The sequence below is a fragment of the Gouania willdenowi genome, chromosome 12 (genome assembly GCF_900634775.1).
Source record: "Gouania willdenowi chromosome 12, fGouWil2.1, whole genome shotgun sequence".
Classification (NCBI taxonomy): Eukaryota; Metazoa; Chordata; class Actinopteri; order Blenniiformes; family Gobiesocidae; genus Gouania; species Gouania willdenowi.
This window is the reverse complement of record NC_041055.1, coordinates 7,506,618-7,531,322: the sequence shown is the minus strand read 5'-3', so window position 1 is coordinate 7,531,322 and position 24,705 is coordinate 7,506,618. Positions and strand designations below refer to the sequence as shown.

The 24,705-nt window shown below is 37.8% G+C and overlaps 1 pseudogene; it reads right to left on the bottom strand.

Annotated features, from left to right (window-relative positions):
* The window catches only part of LOC114473366 (netrin receptor UNC5D-like), a 278,176-nt pseudogene that overhangs the window by 115,093 nt on the left and 138,378 nt on the right, over positions 1-24,705 (bottom strand).

Here is a 24,705-nt window from a genome sequence, read left to right as displayed (position 1 = left end):
AACACAGTGAAATTCTTCACAATTTCTAAAAAAAAATATAAGTCACAATAGACACAGGTCTACCTTTTGTCCACGTGGAAACAGCATATTGCATTGTTAATAGTGAGTGGTGTGGAAAATGTAATTAATGGAAATAACGTGCCCAGTCCCGATTATTACCAGAATGTTTCACTTTTAAAGAACCAGAAGACCAAAGACAATCAGTGTTCAGTCATTTCTTATTGAGCAGTTACAATCAGAGCACAGAGAAAATTACTTACAGCTCTGTAATGTTTACCAGTTACACAATGCTGACAATATTTCACCAGTGTGGGACACAGTCCATCTTGTTCTTCATTTACAGCAAGACCTGTCCATGTAATACGTTTCCATTGTTACACTCCTTCTTTGTTATGTTTTCTCGAAGGCACAACAGATAGAAGGACAAATAACAGAAAGTCAGCAGCACAGACAATGGTAGCATACATACTGTATAAATATATCGTCATTGTGGAATAAGCTGCCCCTGCACACACATTGTGGCTGTTCTCTGCCTTAGACCTAGTGGTTAAAAATTGTTTAGTTCACTTAATTCACAGCTTACCGCTTTAATAGCTCCAGCCTTCTGCTTGCTGCTGAACCCGTGGACCATTGTACGGCCCTGAGTCACACCACAATAGTCTGGATTGACAATAGCAGTTCAGATGCTTCCTACAGATGAAGTTTGACAGGTGGCCACGAGACCTTTTATCATCTTACGTGGACACGATTGTAAACTTTATACACCCCAGCTCATGTTTCAGAGGAATCCTCAGTATGTCTAAAGAGATAATGATGCTGAAACAAACCCAAGCAACAAACATCACATGGCTTCATATTGCGCAAAATTTCAGGGGTTTCAACAAAAAAAAAAAAAAGATGTAATATGGATGATTTTTCTGGCTGGACTTGTTTCTTGCTTGTGTACAAATCAAAAACGAATATTCTAAAGATCACTGAGAAGCACTACAAAGCCATAGAGTTCTGTACTAGCGTTGCCCTTGAGAGATTTTTCGGCCAATTTAACTCCTGACTTGAGTTTGCTTCAGCCAGGCTTCTCGTGATTGGGCATGGGACATGTGTACACCAGTGGCTGGGAAAAATAACATCACTTAAGGGGCTGAGAATCCACCAAGGAAAGGGAGGATGTTTGAGAGAATAGAGACAAGGGAATCGCATTGACCAGTACTTCCTACAACGCAACCACTCAAATCAGTCAATTAAAGCATAGCGACGGGAACAAAACCACAGTTCGCAGTGCATCAGCACCCATGTCACTAGCTGTGTTTCCACTACTCTTGGAAATGCGCAAAATCTAAATAGCGCAATAAAAACTGGTAATGGAAACATGACTTTTGAAAAAAACACTATAAACAAAAGTTTTGATGCTTTCATGAGGATGTTTCAATATTGAAATGTGTCAAGGAAACACTTTTTCAGGAAAAACATGTCACAGACGTGACGTACCTGGTCACATGACCAATTCTCTCCGAAAAAAACATGACGCGATACGTGTAGACAGAAGAGACCCAGACATTTTTAAGCATTAAACTTGAAAATTATTACTGCCACATTAAACGTGAAACAACAAAGGACTACGGAGTGTTCTGAGCATTCGTCTTTCTGCAGCAAAGTCTCGCGGGATGAGATTTCACGGGAGTTGGAGGTTCCTGCCCAAAACAACGTTCAATGGAAACATGTTCAAAGCGCAGTTACACTTTGTCTAAATTTAGAAATAGTGCTTTTATTTTGCGAAAATCTGTAATCGAAACCCAGCTACTGAAATGGTTGGTACAACCGCAGAAATGCCGGCGGAGGACTTTTCCAAGCCACAGAGAACATCAAAGAGTTCCGAGAGAGAAGGAAAAACAGTGTGAGGTGGTCTAAAGCTGCAGAGGGGAAAGAGTGGGAAACATTTATGGGATGCAAGCTCAGGCTTGATCACCCTGTAGCTGGCCACCTTTGATGAGGGTGTCTAGTGTTTAAAAGACCAAAATACCCCCTTATTCAAAGTAACACTACTGATGATGCGTCGCAAATGTACATCCTTCCCATATCTGAGACACAGCTGTGATGTGACTACCATATTTTGGCACAAAGGACAGTTTAACATCACATCCCATGTTTAATGATTCTTCAGTGGAAAAAAATAAAAAGAAAGCAGGTTTGCAATGAGGTTATGTCTACAAAAGCTGCATCACTGATAGACACAGGATTTGTATTTTGTCCTTTGTGAGTCTGGTAATTGTGTGACTTGATATCTTCAACCCGTAGGAAAAAAGGGCAAAAATACAGGAAAAAGCAGTAATAATGCCCCTCCCCCTAAAAAAAGGAATAATCCTAATGCTCCCTTCGCTTCTCCATGTAGGAAAGGATGATGTCAATAAGCAGCCAAAGATAACACACATATTTGTCTACATACAGCAATTGATCGCATCACCAAAGCTGGCAAAGTGACTTTAGTAGTTGGTCCAATACCAAGAAAATTTGCACGCCTACAATCAAAATATTAGCAGTAACTTTGTCATTAAAAATGCTGTTTGGTAATGACCTTTTCTTCCAAGACGATGACAATCTGTTTACTTATTTTTGGTAATGAGTTGAGATGCGAAGAAAATCAACATTATAGTTTGCTCATTCAAAATGCACATTTGTTTCCTCCCACGGTGAGAATCAGCGTGGTGTCACCACCTCTCTCATTCAGACAATCCCACGTTATACGCCCACAGTCGACCCGTACTCCAATGACTCTGGGAAAAACAAGGACATCCTACAAAAAAATGATCAGTGGTGGAACGTAGGTGGTGTGTGTTTTTACACCTTCAAGTTTTATTTCCTCCGTCTCTGATTGGTCAAACATGTAGCGGTATGTATTTGGTGAAAACAATCACAACAGTGGTTTGGAGAAAATTTAGGGATAATTTACTACAGAGGTGTGGACTAGCAAAGAGGTGGAACATTTCCTGTACATTTCTACAGGAACTTATCCATATCCAAAAATAAAAATTAGCATGTATCCAAAAATGCAACAATAATAAAAAAAAAAAACTTTACGATTTTACAAAGCCAAATACTGGGAGTTTTCTAAATTGGAAACTTTCCATGGGCTGTTGACCCGGATTGGGCCGGTCCGGTCCGCTATGTTTTTTTTTTTTTATGAGCGAGCGGAGGCAGACATGGTAACGGGTGGCCAAAAATGGTCCAAAAGTGGCAAAATGTGGCAAGAAAAGAGTGAAAGTGACTAAAACAGGCCAAGAGCAGTCAAAAGTGTCTAAAAAATGGCCAAAAAAGAGGAACCAGATGTATGTATTAACCAATGGTAACTTAAACGGGCAAAATGTGGCAGACAATAGTGAAAAAAGGGCAACATATGGAACAAAAAGAGGCAAAATGTAGAGAAAAAAGTGCTATTTGTTGGGAAAGAGTTAGCTTATCTGGATGAAAAGTGGCCATAAAAATTAAAGAAATGATAAATGTGTTAAAAATAACTTGCAAAAATGAACAAAAAACAGAAAAAAAGGGATATTTATTAGCAAAAGGTAGCTAAAGTCTGAAAAATAATACTACTAATTTTGAGATTATTGAGTTTTAGTTTTATACTTCCACATGTAAACTACTCATTGTAAATTTCCATTCTGTTTACAAGGTTTTCCTATCATTCAAACCCTGGCAGGCTGGATTTGGCCCACAAGTTTTTCTTTTTTTTTACCCTTATTCCTATAAAGGTCAGTAATTCCCATTCCTTATGCTATGTTGTTGATTATCTTCCCGTTTCAGATGAAGCTTTGTGAAAATCCACTTTACAGTTTTTACTATCACTCCCTCAATCTCCCCTTGTGCTGTACAGTATATCCTCTTTCTCGTGGTAGTCCCGGTGGATCAGATATGAATTGGCGATAAGGAGCCGGATGGGAACAGAGCCGTGAATTCAGACCCTGAGCAGTAAAAAATTACTGGTCCATTGTTGCCTCTGGTGAGTGAGTGCCACTTAGCTTCCAGCATTAAGTGAAACACCAACACTGTTGAAAGAATAGCTGCAACGTCAGGTTCATAAACATCTTTTTTTTTTTGAAAAGCCACCATGAAAAAGCTTAGCCGATCTCATCAGTGGTTGTTTTCTCTGCATTAATACAGCAGAAGGAGAGAAGAACCAAACCTATTCATCAAGGATTAAACGGGGATCGGTTCGCAGCATTGTCTTAGAAAATCACTCATCCATAACAGCACGTACGCTTGGAATGAGCAGAATGTCTAATTTAGTATTATTACCCCTCCATTTGCTGTAAAAACATCCGCCAACTCATGACATGATGAATTCCCGTAGTACGATGATGCAACAAAAACTGACAAAAGAATTGATAGGGAAAAAAAGTGATTTTTTTCTTCTTTGTGATTTCAATGGATTCCTTTTCCGAGTTAAAACAACAACTGCATTTCTGCCCGTTGCATCAGAGAAAGACACCACTGATGTGGAAGTGGAATCCTACAAATGAACACGTTGGGGGGGCTTTCATGCAGCACCCAGTTGTCATTCCAGCTGAAATCCAACCTGACAACCAGATGAAATTGCAACACGTTTTTACAGAGCTGGATGTGGGCGTGACTGGTGAGATGGAGCGTTATTATATTATATTAGCACATTTTAGTTCCAGGTTGTTACTATGGAAGACATTCACAAACAAACTTATTTTCTCTTTCTGAATTGTTTTCTGGGAGTTAATAGAAAGACCTTAAAAGTTACAGTGAACCAATTAATGAACACAATTACATTATATAGTATCTGTGTGAAAACAAAAGCCCTAATCGACTTATCGATTTAAATTGATCTTCCTTTCATAAAACGTAACCTTCGTCTTGTGTTAGCTTTCTGTTAGCATCTCTTATTGGTAACGGGTCAGTTTTGACCCATGTTTTAAATCAGTTGTAAAATACACAATAACATATCTATCATCTAAGTTGATTCTCATCTCATGGTTACCTTGTTAGGCTTCCTAATCAATGAAAATATTAGTATTAATATTTTTGTTGTGGGCGTCTGAGCCTTTTTACTGTCAGTATAGCCCGAGATTTTTAATGGTAAAATGATACTGACAGGCAGTGGGAAAAGTTGATATGAAACATATTTTATTAATTGTTTATTACATATGTGTAAGCCATTGAACTGCAACATGGTTCCATAGGTTTGCTTTTAGTTAAACTGCAATTGACAGTTTATATAGAATTCCCATGCCAGTTGCAATTACAAAGTCAATTATCTGAACTCAAATACAATTGAATTATGATTACAGCAGCAACATATTTTGTCAATTACGTCATAATTGTAATTAATGGTAAATGGTAAATGGACTTGATTTTATATAGCGCTTTATCCCCACTCTGAAGCAGTCCCAAAGCGCTTTACATAACAGCTCATTCACCCAATCACTCTCACATTCACACACCAATAGGACAGGACTGCCATGCAAGGCGCTAGTCGACCATTGGGAGCAACTTAGGGTTCAGTGTCTTGCCCAAGGACATTTCGACACATAGTCAGGTACTGGGATCAAACCCCCAACCTCTCGATCAGAAGACAACCCACTACCACCTGAGCCACGGTCGCCCTAATGATCAACTATGCAATTACAATTATAATTGACCCCGACCCTGGTTTACAGCATTAGTTTTCTGAGGATGTCTTCCAGTTCTCTATTGTCATTTGCACATTTGTTGTTTTTATTTCTGCTGCTGTTGTTTTTTTTTTCTTTTCTACTAATTTATGTATGTCCTACATTTTGCACCACTATCCTATGTTAGTATTTCTTTGTGTTCTTTTTATACTGTGTTGCTACAAATGTGAATGTCCCCTCTGGGGATCAATAAAGGCATATTCTATTCTAAAAATGGTACTGTGATTGAAAAATCACTAATTAAAGTGAAAAACAAACTGAATCAAATTGAAAAGCAAATCAAACAATTTGTTAATATTGAATCGATACCCAGCTGCACATTTCTATACCTATACACTCAAAGCTCTACCTGTGCCGAGGTCGGTGTGCTCCTGGGCCAGGTGTTGGCTCTGGTGGACCCATTCGCCGTTGCACTTAAAGAAAATTTGGAGGGCGGGTCGGGCTTGGCAACGTAGCTTGATTGGGTTGCTCTTGATGATGTAGGCGTCCACGGGTTCCTCCAGGAAACGTGGCAGCGTACCCGTCTGGCCATGCTGCAGGGCTTCACCGCGGGGACCTGTGGAATCACATGGAAACGTTAGCTATGTTAAATGATGGTGAGCATTAGCACAGAGGTTAACAGGTGGGTCGCAGACATGCATTTTTGGGGCTTTGAAGAGAATTTATTCATCATCGTTCAATTTCTTTGTTTTTTCTAGTGATGCACCAAAATTCCGGCCACCGAAAATTTTCAACTGTAAACCGAAAATGCACTTTAGGGCCACTTTCGGCCGACAAAATTTTGGTGGCCAGAATTCTCAGCAAAAAAAGCTGACCAAAACAGGATGTGAATTCATGTTATACCCATAACGGCAAAAGAACATCTGTGTTTCGGTTATCCACCTTTCATTTTCGGTTTTGGCCATCCATCGTTGCATCCTACATTTTCCTCCAGAAAAAGCAACACAATTCAATTTAAACTGTACTTTTCTGATGATACGGTAAATGTTGCACATTTAACTGCATCATATTTTGGTCATTTGGCTCACGGCTTATTATCAAGAAGTGTGCAAGTGAAATCCAACACTTCTCATAAGCAAATAAAGCAAAATGTCAAAAACCTGGCTATAAACCATTCGCCTCGCTTTGTTTTTGGCACGTTGATGCTTTAGACACCAGAGACAAAAATCTTCAACATTTTTTTGATTTTAAACAAAACAAACTGCAATTATTATTTGTTCTGAACACCAGCATTAAAGCAAAGCAACTCCTTCACAGTTGAGCGAATCCTCCTGAGCATCACTGTGTGGAACATGAGCTTGTTTGCACATCCAGTGAATACCCATCGTTACTGTCTTTGGTGTTGTTTTTTTAGTTATTTATAGCAGTGTTTGACAGATTTGTGATTTACTTTTCCTCTAAAGGTTGAGGTGACGAACGCCCCGGGCAAACGCTGTAGAAAAGTCATCACATCTGCAGTCTCTGTTACTTTCTTGTGCTGTTGTCTTTTCAATGATGACAAATAGCTTCAGCAAACTGCAATTTTCTTGAAAGAATTCTTAAACATTATTATTACTATTATTAGGGCTGTCACTTTAACGCATTCATTGCGATTAATTAATTACAGGTAAAAACAAACAATAAATGACTTTATAAAGACACTTTGTTAAACGTCAATGTTTCAATTTGCCACAATAATGTAATTTGAATGAAAATACCTCAAATTGAGGGCGATTCTCAGCAATTTTTTAGGTGAGATTAAAAAGAGATTATTTAGATGAATTAATCACAGAGCATAATTAATTAATCGCACAATATTTTTAATCTATTGACAGCACTAATTATTAATATTATTATTATCAGTTTCTTCGAAAGGCAAGAAATCAATTATATACAAATAGAACAGAATCTGTCTCTAATCGCTTTACAGCACCTTTTGGATATCTCTTGATTGAGAGGAAGAGATAAAAGCATCTGTGTGATTCCTTAGCATTCGTTTTTAAAACTTTTCACAATTCCTTCTTTGTTTCAGGAGGTTGGTGTTTATTTCAAGACGCCTCCCAGGGAAGCTTTTCTTGTACTCTGGGTTCTTCATTTAGTCGTGCGAGGAGCGTTGACGCAGTGCGTTCGTGTTTAGATGAACGTAATCCATTAACATGAATGCAGACACAATGACAGATGGGGACAAGGCGGCAGATGACTGCTAATAACTCATTTATTAATGGACCGGGTGTTCTATTAAAGCCTTCCTACATGACAGCTTAATAGCATGGCGGCTGATACCTGCTACACATTAGCCCCACCAAGGCTATCTGTGTGTGTTTATAGTGCACTCACTTTTCAGATTTTCATTCTTTATTTAGCAGATGGGATAAGCATCGCTGCAGACGTATAAAAAGAGACTTAGAAAGGAAACTGGTGTGATTTAACCTCAGGCTGGTGGTAGGACATGCAGCTCTGCGGGAAAACACGAGCACCTAAACATCTCTGGGAGCGGCGCACTATTGTCTTAGCCCTTGAAATTGCTGAATATAGATCACAAAGTGCCACGCAGAGAGAGGTCTACAGCAACTGCAGGTTTCCCCCTGTGGCTCTGCAGCTTAGAGTGAGTATGCACATAAAAACAGTGTGGGAATTTCTGTTTGACAATTTTGCCTCATTTGCAACCTAAGGCGGTAGTTACAGGTTTATCTCTAGACAGGCAGAAGACCAGTAGAATGCTTCAGCGCCGTCATTCAGAAGCCTGCTGTGCCCCACACTTCACGCAATCATCTACAAGCAATGCTTCAGTTTGGCAACAGCACAGAAGGAGACACGGGCACATCTGGCAGAGTGTGAGAGATAAACAAGATATCACCAAGAAGTGTCAGCCACGGTTTTTCTCTGCCTTCACCTAAATCTGATCCATCTTCCCACCTAAGTTCCCCTATTGTTTACTTGTTTCTCATCCATAGGGCCCATGATTTCTCCTTTCAAAGTATCCCAAATTACAATTTATTCTTGTTTGAATGACTTTACTGGCTATTAAACGTCTCGTAAAATACACAACTGTTGAGCGTAGGGGCCCCCAACATTGTAATTTTTCTCCACTACGGAATGATGGCGCCCCCTACGTTCAGTTATCAGCAACATCAAGGAGGATTTTCTCATGTTTTTAACTTCTTTTTAATCGGTACCGTCGTAATAATTGTTGCACACTTGGACACAAAAGGGACTTCCAGATGTGCACGGGTTGTTTTTACTCTCTTTTTAATAAAGAATAACTCAGAAACACAAACATCAACCGCACCATCTATTTAATACAGGCGACTTGCTCGGATGCTCCCGTCTTCATCTGAGGACCCCTGCAGCCACTTAGCTGTCCCCGATGCTGCCTGTGTGCATCCTCCAATATAGACAGCGTAGCTTCAACCAGGACGTAGCGTGTGGCATCACAAGAAGCTGCTCGTTATGTTTATAACACGCAACGGATCATTCTACGCGCACGAATGTGAACACGTGTGTGTTTGCAGGTCCCACATAATACCTCATTTAAATTTCAAAACCGCGTCTTGGAACCAGTCTTTTCAATAAAATGTTATTTGTCTCTATAGTGTATGTAAGGATTAGTGGAGGACCTATATACAGTATATATATATACAGTATATATACCAAGGATGAGTACCTCTCTAACTACATTAATCATCAGCAGTTCAACAAATAACTTTTAGCTTTTAAGTAAGGCTGGAACAAAGATGAAAAAAACACAACTTCAGCTTTACTTCGCGTAACTTGGCCCTCAGAGAGTTCCAAATTTTCTACGCCAATGGCACTCACGCGCCAAGCAATCCCCCATGCTGTGAAAAATTTCTGGTGAGAACCCTGGTGAGTGTTCAAACCAAAGCAACAGTGTCGGAGCCAAACATTAAAAAAAATCTTAAAAAATAAATCTTTCAACATCATCAGCTAAACCTGCCGTTGTACCAGAGCCTTTAAATATTTAAATTCAGTCCTAATAATCTGAACCGATTATTAATCACAAATCATTAAAAACACGCTTCAGATGAAACTTTACATGATTTTCACTCACAAGATAACATGATCATACTAGTCTCACTGTAACATGTAATGAGATTTTTTTAACAAAATTATCAGTGGAATTGTATTTATTTGTCCAGATAATCAACCATTTTCCAGTATAAATAACATACATGCATATTGTCTCAAAACATGCATGTGAGACATTCCCGTGTCATGTTGGGGCTAGATTTGAAACAAAGAAAGAGGGTAAAAAACATGTCAATTTGCTTTTTCGGTTTCCATTTCAGAATGTAAATTCCATTTTTTCCATCCATTTTCCATGAACAGGGAAAATAGTTGGCCTGACATCCAGTCCAACAGATGGCAGCACCCATAACTGTTATTCTAAAGGAGAAAGCATCAGAACAAGCAGGTGACGAGCATTTTTACACATGACAGCTCTCTTCCTATTATTAACGTCATCGTAATTCCATAGACACAGGGATGTTGCTCACTGGTGTTGAAGAACTCTTCGTAAGCTGGAAACAATTTCCTAAATTATTCAAATACTAAATTCCTCGAGGTAAACCTTCCACATCATAACTTCGTTTTTCTAATTCGGGATTCATTATTAATCGCGTTGCCTTTCACGTGGAGGCTAATTTGTGAAGCACATCACAACACTTTCACTCCCAAAGTTTTTAGTTGTTGGTTTGAGTTTGTTACAATTATATACTCAAGTCAGAACTTTGTCTTCCCTGTGAAACAATCCCAAAGCTGTAGGAGCGCTATAACGTAGCAGCGTTAATACCAAACATAGCCGAGCACACACTGCCACCTGTTGGCAGGAAAAAATAAGTAAAAAGTGATGACGTAAATTCAAGCTTGTTGGCAATTCCCATTTACAGTGGATATAAAAAGTCTACACACCTTTGTTCAAATGCCAGGTTTTTGTGATGTAAAAAAATGACACCAAGTTAAATAATTTCACAGCTTTTCACAACTAGCGTTTTTATATCCACTGTATGTGAAAATATTGTTATTGGCATTATTACCTGGATATTCATCCGTTTACTTAAAATATAAGATCCAAACTACTTGAGAGCACACTTGGCTGATGAACTAATCATTAGGGATGTAACAATTCACTCAACTCCCGATACAATTCAATTCACGATACAGAGTTTGCGATACCATTCTCTCATGATTTATTTTACAAAATGGGACTGTACATAAATGACTGAAAAATATTCCTTTATTTTTTAGGGGAAAATACTGTAATATTTTCCTTTATTTTATTTTTCATTGTCAAAAAAATCCCTTGATAAACTATTCAAAACAATGCAATTTAACTAAAAATAAATCTTGAATTAAACAAATAAAGGAATAATACAAATGAAGAAGTCTATTAATTTAAATTCTAGTTCTATAGTAAAGAATACAAAACTACATAACAGTTCTTTTTCTTTTTAAAAGTGCAACTGAAAATGTATTTTGTGCCTTAACAATTGCACTTTTTTAAAAAAAAAAAAAAAGAAAGAAAGAAAACCAGTCAGCACTGTATTTGTGTCAGATATTTGTTTGGACCTGAAGAGGGCGCTGGTAACCCAGTGGTCGGTTGGCATGCAGATATCTTGCAGTGAAGAAGAGATGCTATGCTAGCAGACAGAGCTAATAGAAAAACGTGACTTTTACAGATATTCACGTAATATTACAGATATTCTTTCGGTGCTAAAGGGGTAAAGAATCATTTATGAACATGTTTAAGAGTAGGAGGTAGCCAGAAAGAAAGTATTAGCAGATTTCGCCCACCGCCAACACTTCTGGATAGCGCCCTCTTCTGTTTAAAAAAAGTACTGCGATTAAATTTTCATAGCATCGATGTGAACCTCGATACCTATGAATCGATTTTTAACTGCCTTACGATTAATCGTTACATCCCTACTACTCATCATAAAGTCTTTATTGGTTGTGTTTCCTACCTGACTGTTTTGGTTTAGTTTCATGTGATGCATTTTGTTTATACATACAGTGTATATGAAAAGTCTACACGCCTCTGTTCAAATGACAGGTTTTTGTGATGTAAAAAAAATGACATCAAGATAAATAATTTCACAACTTTTTCCACCTTTAATGTGACCTATAACCTGTACAATGCAATTGAAAAACAAATGGAAACCTTTCAGGTAGGTAAAGTAAAAACAATAAACTGAGAGACAAGACGAGAAGAAAACTGGTCAGGGGAGGCTGCCAAGAGGCTGACAGCAACATTGAAGGAGCTGCAGGAATTCCTGGCAAGTACTGGCTGTGTAGTACATGTGACATCAATCTCCCGTCTTCTTCATATGTCTGGACTATGGGGCAGGGTGGCATGACGGAAGCCTTATCTTACAAAGAAAAACATCCAAGCCCGGCTTAATTTTGCAAAAACACATTCGAAGTCTCCCAAACACACGCGAGAAAAAGTGTTATGGTCCGATGAAACCAAGGTTGAACATTTTGGTCGTTTCCAAAAGGTATATTTGGCACAAAAACAACACTGCTCATCACCAAAAGAACACCATACCTACAGTGAAGCATGGTGGTGGCAGCATCATGCTTTGGGGCTGTTTTTCCTCAGCTGGAACTGGGGCCTTACTCAGGGTGGAGGGAATTATGAACAGTTCCAAATACCAGGCAGTGTTGGCATAAAACCTTCGGGCTTCTGTTGGAAAGCTGAAGATGAAGAGGAACTTTATCTTTCAACACGACAATGACCCTAAGCACACAGCCACATCAACAAAAGAATGGCTTCACCAGAGTGAGATTGAGGATTTGGAATGGCCCAGCCAGAGTCCAGACCTGAATCTGATTGAACATCTGTGGGGTGACCTGAAGAAGGCTGTGCACAGGAGATGCCCTCGCAATCTGTCAGCTTTGGAGCAGTTTTGTAAAGAAGAGTGGGCAAATATGGCCTCATCATAATGTGATAGACTGATAGACTCTTACCCAAAAAGACCGTGTGCTGTAATAAAAGCCAAAGGTGCTGCAACAAAGTATTAGTTTAAGGGTGTGCATATTTATGCAACCAGGTTATCTTAAGTTTTTTATTTTACCCCTTTAAAGGTTTCAGTTTGTTTTTCCAATTGCATTGTACAGGTTAGAAGTCACAATAAAGGTGGAAAAAGTTGTGAAATTATTTAACTTGGTGTCATTTTTTTACATCACAAAAACCTGGCATTTGAACAAAGGTGTGTAAAAATTTTTTTATCCACTGTAAGTAAAAGGTTGAAGATGAACATTTCAACAGAGAGATGCTCTGAGTGTAGACATCATGATTTACTCATGGCTAATTGGTTTAATTAAAGTCTCTTTACTTCACCATTAAGTTATGGCAAACTATAGTCTTTCTGTCCTCTCTTTAACAGTTTGTACATAAACTAATAGGAACTACGCCAGACTATTAGTAATAGTAAGAGGTAAACACCTGATCTCCTGCATCCATTTTGATGATTCTTTCCTCATGAATCTTAAAGCTGCTGTACCACAAAATGTACCCGATAAATACATTGTGTAGTCCTCATAGTTCAATTAATGATTTGCGGCAAAAAAAAAAAAAGATGCATAAGGTAGAAAGTTTGGTTTGATCTCCACTATAAACACACGAGTTTTGACATTTTTGGAATAATTTGATACATTGCATTATGGGATTTGAAGTCCTGTAAACAGATAAATAAAAGTGCTTTTACATTCCTAATGTGATTTCTTGTGTTTGCCCCTCAAAACCCTGCCAAAGTGACATTTATGATTTTTTCATGCACTGAAAGTTGCAGCAAAACAACGGCCGCATACACGGAATGTTACAGGAAATATTGGGTACAAACTACAAAAAAAAAACAATGTCAAGTGAATAACTGTCCTCCTTGTCTGACAAAAGAACTAAAAATGGAAGTAAAAACACTTCCATGTATCCGTCTATGGCAGTGGTTCTCAAATGGTTTTGTATTTCTGAATCCAAGTACCTCCTTTGTCCGACGACAACATTTTGTTCAGATTACTATGAAAAAACAAAAATCAAGCACATTGATGGAAAAATCAAACATTAATAACACACATTTTAAAGAATCCCATTGTAAATAAGTAGGGGTGTTGAAAATAATCGATTCTGCGATATATCACGATGTTACGTTGCGCGATTCTCAGATCGATTCAAAATGCATCCATATCGATTCTTTTTTTTTTTTTTTTTTTTTTTACATTTTTTACCTTTATTTAACCAGGAAAGTCTTTTTTTGCATTTATTTGTTGTTCTAGGCACATACCTCAGTTAAGTTGCACTAAAACATGTTGCACTAAAGTCAAAGCCAATGTTTTGAGTGTAAAATATGCCAATAAAATAGATTACATATAAAATGTGTTCTCATGAAGATGTACACATTTACAGATTAGAAGTTTCTTAAGTCAAATATATATATATAAAAAAATTTTTTTTGCAATAATCGCTTTATATATATATATAGGATATATAGTATCGTATCGTGACCTACGTATCGGGATACGAATCGTATCGTCAAATGCCAGGCAATACAGTCGCCTATAAATAACTGGGATTAACAGTATTTAATGTCTCCTGAATAGATTTATTTCTATAGTTTTGATCATTTCCGGTCATCTCCTGCCTGGTGTATGACCTTTTATTTTTAGTTCATGTTCTAATATATATCTAATGTTCTCAATATTATGATTATCAGTTGTAACTAAAATTCAACAATATCAAACCCCATATTTTTAATGCTTTCTTTTGTTAATTTTCCAATTTCTCTCTCAAGTACCCCCTGTAGTGCCATCACGTACCCCCATTTGAGAAACACTGGTCTACGGGACTCCAAATCCCACAATGCAATGGATGAAACTTTTCTGAAAATGCCAATACGAGTGTTTAAACTGGAAATGAAAACCGACTTTTGAGCACCAATTCCACCTTTTGCTTTTTTTAAAGCTAATTATCCTTGATTTATTGATCTATGAGGCCGACACTATGTTTTTATCAGATGAAAAAAAAACATCTCCAGCAGCTTTAAGTAATACCTGAAGAAAAACATCTTGCAGCTTTTTGAGCTAATAGAGTAAGACACGCTAGATGTGAACACAGACGACTGCTCCTACACTGCTGACTGCTGCTCGTGTATATTTACAGTGATTAACACCAGGCAGATGTTTGCAAAATTCACCTCTACGTTCGTCGAGCTCGTATCCTGGCAGACAAACTGTTGTCTTGTTTTCATGTCAAACACCAGCTGATGAAAGGCAGAACGGCTGCTCTAACATAGATTGCACAATGCACAGCGTCGGGTAGGAATGCTAACAGCTACTAAGCCAACACTGGCAAGCCAGAAGACATGCTTCTCTTGTTTCATCACCTTTTCTGGTTATTTTTTTTTTACCTGAAACTTCACACAATAAATTATGGTGACATCTAAATACTTTATCTTCTACTTCAAATGTGTCAAACTCAAGGCCCGGGGGCCAAATCCGGCTCTTTGGAGCATCCAATTTGGCCCGTAGGACCAAGTGAAAAATGAGAGAAAACATGAATCGTGTAAGTCACCAAATAATTCAGCTGTAGATATCACAGTCTCTCCAAATACACAAAATCAATTAATATCCACAATATTTGCAGATCTCACAGTTTTCCCAATGCTTATCCAGTATGACACGATGGCTGTCATTTTCAGTCTCAAATTGTTAAAAGAACCCCAAATGAAATAAAAAATTGGTCACAAAATAAAGGAAATGTAAGTGAAGATACTCCGGAGATTGATATCTGTCACTACTTTGCTCGGATAGTGGATATATTTTCCAAGATGGCAGTCATTTTTAATGTTAAACTGTTGAAAAAACCCTCAAAATTCTTACAAAATCTTTTAATTTTCCTCAAATTATTACACAGCATTTCCCTTAAATAAATAGAAGTCGGTCACAAATCTAGTAAATTTAAAGTAAAGATCATATATAACATATTTTGTATTTTAAGTTGTTGTATGGTGTGTATTAATCATTCATTCATTATTCTGCAAAAGAAATGCTTATTTAACCATTACAACTATTCGCCTGTTCTGACATGTCACACCTGTTTACTGCTTTTTGTAAAGACACAGCTGCAAAGCAAATGTTGTTAAGTGATACCCAAAACAACACCTGTTCTATTCGCTTAGGTGGTCAGATCATGTATTATGACATATTATCACGCCATGCTTCAGGCTATATATACCACTGATTGTGTTCGGGGGCTTCTCTTACACGGACATTCTAGTTGTTCATGAAACCCCCTTCTTTCTCTATCGGCTGATAGTTTAAGATTTTGATACTTTGAAACTTTTTTTTGATTGACTTTTAATTTTTGTAAACCTATAATAAAAATTCATTAACTATTAAGAAGCCTACTTGATTAAATTAACCGCCTGCAAACACCCACATCTGAGACGGCGCCTGAGTGGAGGACACACTTCTAGGCCTCTGGTAAGTGAGTCTGCCCTTGGTATCCTCTTAACAGGGGTGTCCGGGGTGGGCTAACTCATGCTGTTGTAAAAAAGAGTTGTTTCCAGCTTCGACCTATATTGGATGGGTCCTAATATCAATCCCACAAAACTATAGCGAGACTACTCATAAACCAAAAATATGATAGACTTCCAATAGGAGGAAGTACACTTAGTCCTTTTCTTTATTAGATAACAATAATAGAGAATAGGCAGCCAGCTTCGGAGACAAGGTAGAGGGGGAATTCTTGTTTGAGTAAGACAGTTTTAGATCCCCTGCCGTCATAGAGTCCCGCGGGCTAAAGACATAAGTATATGTATTAGTGTAAACTACGGCACAATAATGTTGAAATTACTCGGTTTCCAGCATAAAATCTGTGGCCCTCTTGAGATCAAACTGCTCCCCTTTTCTACTTCACATGTACCATTTCATAAATCTCCTTCATTCAAAGCTTTAAAATTCTTCACATTTTTAAGACATTGGTAACTCATTCTGGGTCTGACCGACATTGGTGTAATTTTCTATCAAATTGCCAGTCTGGCTTTTTCCAGTTCCAAAATACCACAAATCAATACAGCTCTAATTATTAGTGCAGATGGTGCATGACGAATGAATTTACAGGAAGCCATTCATGATATGGATTAGTTCAACCAATTATTACTGTTCTAATAGCTGCTAAATGCCAAGATGTGAAGATTGAGGGTTTAATATAAAGTGCAAATTATTAAGAAATAGTTTAAACCTTTAAAAAGTTTGTTTAATAAACAATGACTATTAGATTTTATGGTTCCTTTATTCAGGATAGATAAGTCGCTCTGGGCTATAAGTCACATGTCCTGATGTTAGCTTGCTTTGAATTGTTTCGGCGCGATATTGATTGGCACTTTTTTTTTAGCTGGAAAAGGCGTTGATCATTAATGGTCAATCAGAGCAGGCGTGGACACAAACTTGAGTTCTGGTTTTATTTCCTGGGATCAACGTTTCACTGCATGTCAGTCCATTTTTTACTGTAATCAGGCTACTGCTAGCATGTCATCAGCTATTCATTAACAACAACAAAAGTCTGTTTTATTTTTTCCCGCCTCAGAGCGCAAGTTATTCACATTTCAAAGTTTATCACGATTTTCATTTTTACTCACTTACTAGGAGCTGCTTCCTTGATTTTAGGTATCGGTTTGGTAATACTGTATCTAGAGAAAATTTAAATATTACCATAATGTTTATTAGTAGGGCTGGGTGATATGGACCAAAAATCATATCAATAATTTTTTTCAAAATGGCGATATACAATATAAATCTCAATATTTTCAACACAATAAATCTGTGTTTTACAACCTAGGGGTTGTAACCCCATGTGGGGTTTTCCGGAATTCAAGCGAGGTCGTCTGAAATTTCAAGTAATTGACCAAAAAATGAAAATGAAAATGATTTGAGAAAATTGAAATTTAATTTAAAAAAAAAAAAATTTTAAGTTATTATTCTTTTTCAAATGAAAACACCACACACAATCTCAATTCTATACTTTCACCTTCTCAAATATGAATCTAGTCAAAATAAAATACAGTATGAAAATATCTTGTCACTTTGTGCATTACTTCAGGCTACAACACAACACAATAGCACAAACTTGATCAAAAACAAATTATAAAATTAGATAATTCTAGGTCACCAAAAATTTGGGGTCAAAATGGGGTCACAACCTAAAAAAGGTTGGGAACCACTGCAATAAAGTCAATTCAGAAAGACAGACCTTGGAGTTGCTGTTAGTTTACCAATAAACGGGAAGAGATTCATCACCTTTATAATAAGTATTGACTAGGCCACTGGGAGTGAGGCCCAAGGCCAAGACAGGCTGACTTGATAATAATGTATCATGTTTTTCTTCAGTCAGTGTCTTCTCCTCTTCCTTCTCTCTCTGCTTTGTTTCAGGTGTCGTGAAGCTGATGATGACAGTTCCTGATCTGTGGTTCTCAGCTCAACTAGTCTGAGACACTCTGATGTTCTATCTCTCTATCCTGTTCTGTTGGTCCTTCTGTCCACTAACCCCAACCAGTAAACGCAGATGGCTGCCACCTCTGAACCTGGTTCTGCTGGAGATTTCTTCCTGTTAAATGGGAGTCGTTTCTTCCCACTGTCGCTAAATACTTGTTCATGTAGATCTTGTTGGGTTTTCTCTTTCTTTTTATGAATTTTATATTTTGATAAGCGCATTGAGATGACTTTGTTGTAAATTGTGCTACACAAATAAAGTTGAATTGAATTGAATTAAATTTGCTGATGCAAAATGTCACACAGGTCCATTTATTACCAAACAGCTGGGGACAGCATGTTTGAGTGAGTTCTTGTTGAGGAAAAAGTCTGGTTTAGGACGCACTCAGAAATCCATCTAACTGTGCTTTTAATGCTGTTCTGAATGCTTTCCTAAAATGAATATTTTTTTTAATTTAAAAAAACTAAAATAACGCCTAAATTGATATTTTTATTTTATAATTTACTATATCGTAAAACAGAAATTGCAATATATCTTGACTATCGATATAATGCCCAGGCCTATTTATTAGCTGTGTTTAGTAGCATAGGTTCCATCTCCGATTTCCATTCAAGTCGCTACAACTAAACGCAGCTTAATCAGAACTACTTGCATTAGCTTTGAAAGAAAAGGAGTTTGCCTGTAGGTGCAGACTGTAAAAACACAGAGTGGAATAGAAAGGCAAGGAAGGAAATTTATAGATTTAATTAAATGTGTCATTGCCTTACATTTTATTGTAGAACAGAAATGTTAGAAGTTAGAAAACAGATCTACCAAGGAATTTACATTCTGCCTATTTAGAGTGTTTTGCATAACTATATCTGCTAAATATTCCATGATGTAGACTTTCAGTAACCGCTTTGAGGATGAAGGTGACAGTTTGTTGGTGAGTGGGAGACAAATTTGTTGATTTGCTGTATTTGTGTCAACAGTGACTTCCAGGCTAAAGTCTCGGTGTACATACGTGAATAAATACAGCCTGCTGATGGTCAACACTGCATTATTTATTGAAGCCCACAGCGAGGCGTCTTCATAAGGCTGCACTGGCGCTGATATTGTGCAGCAGATGGATGCTGGAGTTGGAGGATCAGAGGTGAAGCGAGCAGAGAAGATGGGGGTGGAGGGAGACGGGTGCAGCCGATGATAGGTGGGTGTTTAGGACAGTGAGGAGCATCTGTTGAGATCAACAAGAAGCATGCTGGGAAAATAATCTTCATTTTCAAGCAGGCTGGGTTTTTTTTTTAGCTGTTTGGCCAAGCGTGACATTAAAGGGGTTTGGAGTGTAGGACTGAGGAGAGATTCATCAAACTCCAGTTAGAAAAGACACAATTACCAAATTGCAGAAAGCAGCGATTTGGAAAATACAAGATGAGCTTGATGCAGCAGGACAGATAAAGTACAACTGTCCTCAATGAGTGACAGTTCATGGAACCAACGCAGAGCTAACATCATCAGATTGCAAAAGCACAGGGATTTTAAAACACACTAAAGAAAAAAGGTAGCTGGATTCTGGATAACTGTTGTACTCATGGCCACAGAAATCTCACAAAATGGGTATTGTTCATGGAAAAAATGTCTTAACGATTTGTGGATACTCAGGTTCTTGGGCCTGTAGGCCAATTGGAAAACTCAATCCTGACGTATCAAAGTTCCACCATGCTCAATTCCATGATTCAAATATTTATGAGGGCGCACAGATTAACACGTTACGCATGTCGTTTTCTGAATTTCGGCGTACCCCTTTTCTTTTTCAGAAACTGATTATCCATTCCAAAAATGCCACATTTCCATTTTAGAGTTTACCCATTTTGTCTATTTTTACTTTATTGGCTTTCACTGATCAGCTGTCATTACTGGCATCCAAAACATGTCAAACATGCTTAAACATGCCAAACATGAGTTAATGATTGATAACAACTTATATAATAATTCATAATGAATTTATATACTACAGAAGTGCAATGAAGGCATGTGTGATTACACAAGATTATGTAGTGCAACATTGAGACATAAAATAAATGTGCGATTATTTCCCAAAACATGCAAGTATTTCCATTTCGCAAGATTTTGTGTGAGATATGACTTTCGTCTCTTTGCCCAACCATTTATGGAAAAAAGTGCAAGTAAATGTGTGACCTTTCTTTCGGTGGCCCAACTTTTTCTGCACAAGTCTTTGTACTTGAGGTTGGAAGTCACCAGCAGCATTATGAGATAAAATATAACTAACTATAATGAGATGTCGTTATAATAACATAGTGTTTAACACCGAATTGAAAAGTGACCAAATGCACTAATTTCCGTATCGGGGCTGCTATTGAAATGTGTTATGGAGTGTTTCCACTGGCGGTATCGGCTGTACTCGGCTCGACTCTGCTCGTATTCGGGACCCGACACCGTTTTTGCTGAGCGTTTCCATTGAGCGACAACCTGACGGGCGAAACTGCCACGATACCCAGGCACACGGACACACGCCCACAGACTGACTGCAGTTTTTAGTTCATGGCACAGCAAGAATAAAAGCTACAACACCAGAGAAGGTTGAAGACAGCAAGAAGAAACACTGCTGAGGCAAATAGGAGTGTTTGGGAGCTCCTGTTTGATGAGGCGTCGACCATGTTAAAAAGACGACGCCGCCGGAGGTAACCTCATAGCTAACGTTCTTAATTTGCTGGCTTTTATAAAAGCACACGTATATATAACAGCATAAAACAGTTTAGGATGTATTTCAGCAGTTTTCTGGTCCTACTCCTGTTTTAATGCAGTCTGTGGATATTTTTTAGCTCGTAAAAAGCCGTCAACACGGACGAGTTGATCACAAGACATGAGGAGCGCCAGTAGATTCAGTACACCACCTCTGTTTTCTTAAATCACATGTCGTGCTTTTTTCTTTTTTACATTTTGCAATAAGAATACGCATTTTAAATCAGGGTACAAAGGCACAATAACACAATCTGGCACTTGTTGGAAAAGTAAACAAAATATAAACAAGAAAGAAAAAAAGGACATTTTGATTTCTTTATACATTTTGGTGGCTTTTTGGTATATCTGTGTGATATGAAGCTCTAGTCCGTAGTTTTCCTTACATATCCAAATATCACACATACAGAAGATTTAATTTTAAACAGATATTGTGTTTCTGTTCTGGTTTTAAGTCAGTAAAACAAAATAACCACAAACTACTGCACTGATTAATATATACTATATATATAATAATGTAAATTAGCATTACAGATAAAAATGTTGATGTATATTTGTGTTTTTCAGATTTTCTATTTGCTGAGTCGCCGGCGCAGACCATCGGTTTGGGCATTTAACTGATCTACTGAATCGTTCCTGGCTTCACAACTGCACAGTGGGTGGAGAACTTCAGGATGTCGGAGAAAACATTTCAGTATCTGTGCAACGAGATGCAGCCAGCGATGGAGAAGTCGGACACAAACTTCCTGAGCAGTGTGCCTCTAAAAAGCGAGTGGCCATTGCACTGTGACACTTAGTAAACTATTTTGTGTCGACACAATAAAACTTGAATCTTTCCATACTTGACCACCTTTTTTTTTTTAATGGCAAACTTCTTTATGGTTAAGCTAAAAAAGTTCAATATTGTATTCATGCTATTCACCCTATTGTTCTACTGTATTATTGTCTTGCATCCATGGTCGAGGATAAAAAAGAGAGTTAAAATTAATAAAGAGAAAAAAGATTAAAACTAGAGCATTTTCCTTTTATTATTTTTATTTTTGACCCAGAGTACTTTAAAATAAGATAAATGAAGATTGGTCTTTGACAAATAATTATACCACTGTTTTTCAAGCACTAATAATTTAATTAAAAGACTTTTAACACAGCAAACAGTTATGAATATACAAATGTGCAAAAAGTTAAATATACACAACAGTAATCCTAGGCAGCACAAACATCCCGCTGTGCACGATTTAACTCCTGCTGTGCACGATCCAGCTCCTGCTGCTCCACATCAGATGTGTGCATCACCGCAATGATATCATCCTCTTTTTTTCTGTTGACTGGAAGATGAAAAAAGTGTATTAAAACACTCATTTTTGAGTTGGATCATTTTCTCCGATACGAGTGGTATTTCCAAGAACTGACTACAATGGAAGGGGCTGCACCTTGGGTGTGCCAGACACTGAAGGTGAAGCACATGGGGACGTTGTTGGGCCATCGGACTGTGGTGATGGTGTCGACTCAGTGGTACCCTCACTTATTTGAATGTCACCTTTGAAGTTATTGCCAAACAGTTTATGAGAAATCTGTGTACCCTTCGTTCTTTGGTTATTTCGTTTTAAAACCTAATCAAAACAACAAATAAACGGTGTGGTTATTTTGTTTTACTGATTTAAAACCAAAACATATATACAGAAAAATCAAAAACCACGTTAGCAGCGTTTTTCGGTTTTAAACTTTGTGATATTTGGATATTCAACTCACCACACAGACAAACTTTTACTACTGGATAAAAAAGGAGCAATAAAAGTCACATTACTGATGAAGTGGTGAAATGAAACATTATTAATACATTTATGAATCAAAACAAAAAATGGATGTAACGTCAAACATGCACGATATGTGATTAAAGAAATCTGAGGTGGTGTAATGAATCTACTGGAGCTCCTCATGTCTTGTGATCCACTCACTGGAACTCTACAACAATGGCACACAGCACAATAGCACTAAATGAATCTGCTGTGTTTTGGCTTTGTTATGTTGTACATGTGCTTTTATAAAAGCCAGCAAATAAATAAAGAAAAGAGAAGACTCGTTTTTTTACTCACCGCCATCCACCATGGAGTTTCTTCAATTTCTCTCAGCACAGCAGAGAGATCCGGTCGAAGCCGTGATCACGCATTTGCGCAAAAAGCCGCAGGTACACTCGCTCTTTACAAATGCGGCCATCTAGCGTTCATCTGCAAGTAACATGAGGAAGGTTTGAACCTCATTCAGACTCCAGAGTGAACTTTCTTGCTGCCATCCTCACAAGTTCAGCAAACAAATACCAATGGCAGCCAGATTGTTCCTCTCTTTGCGTGTGTTGATGACACAACTGAGAGGATTCTCTGAACCAATCAGTGTCGGCTTTGTGCCTACGTCACATTTTCCTACCTGGGTGGATTTTTTCAGAACGGCTACGGAGCAGGTACTTTTTCCATGTTGAATTATGCAAAAAACAGAGTAGAGTAAAGCCGATACTGCCAGATAGGGGTGAGTACTGGTTAGGGTGCGATATTACTGCGATATATCGCGATATTCTACCCAGTTAATATCAAAATTAAATGTAGAGATGAAAAATATAGTTGCTGTATATGTTCATCAGAAAATATTGATCATTCAGAGGACAAATTGAGTCAAAACTATTTGCTTTAAAACATCCTATTTATTATTTATTATTGGTGTTTTTGCACATTTTCTCTGAAAAAATGGGCCATACCAGCCTGTCATTGCTCAATCCCGTTGGATCTCTGAAGCTAAGCAGGTCTGGGCCTGGTTAGTAGTTGGATGGAGACCACTGAGAATTCCAGGTGCCACAGTGGGGTGGCAGTCACCCCAGTGATATCTGTCATTGTGTCCTTGGGCAAGGCACTTTACCCAGTATGAATGTAGTGTGAGTGAGTGAGTGTTGGTGGTGGTCGGAGGGGCCAATGGGGCACTATGGCAGCCTCGCTTCCGTCAGTCTGCCCCAGGGCAGCTGTGGCTATAACAGCAGCTTACCACCACTAAGTGTGGAGTGAAAGAATAATCCCTTAATTCTGTAAAGCGACTTTGAGTGTCCAAAAAAGCGCTATATAAAATTGATGCATTATTACCATTATTATTTAAAATGCAGTGTTACACACTGCCATCATAAAATAAAGTGTAAAAAGTTTCTTTTCACTGAAACTACTGTGTAGAAGTCTCAATGTAACCATTAAAACATAATGACGGCATTGTAACAACTGTAAGTGAGAACAATAAGGATGAAGCACCCTGAGTTACTGATAATGCACAAAAATGAGAAAAAATAATTTCTCCTATTATATCAGTTTAGGCACTGATCTGAACGGATTATATGAAAATAAAATGCATATATAAATATTGCAGGCATTACACACTGCCATCATAAAATCGAGTGCATCAAGTAACCATTGCAACACATTGAAAGCATTGTAACCACTGAAATATTGCACAAATACACAAAATATGGATTCAATACACAAAAAAAAAATTAAAAAAAAAAATCGATTTTTTAATTGAAAAAATCGTGATATATGGTGAAATAATTTTTTTTCACAACCCTACCGCTAGTGGACACATAGTGTTACTCGTTAAACTGTACTGTAACCTGACTTGCTTACATTGTTTCATGTGTTCATGGAAACTATGTCACACTTGCTTTAAAACTTTCTTAGTATTTAGAAACTTCCTGTCCTCTGCTCGAGTTATCGGTCTATTATTGGTCTTGAATGAAACTTTGAATCAAACAGTTGCTGCCATATCTGCTAA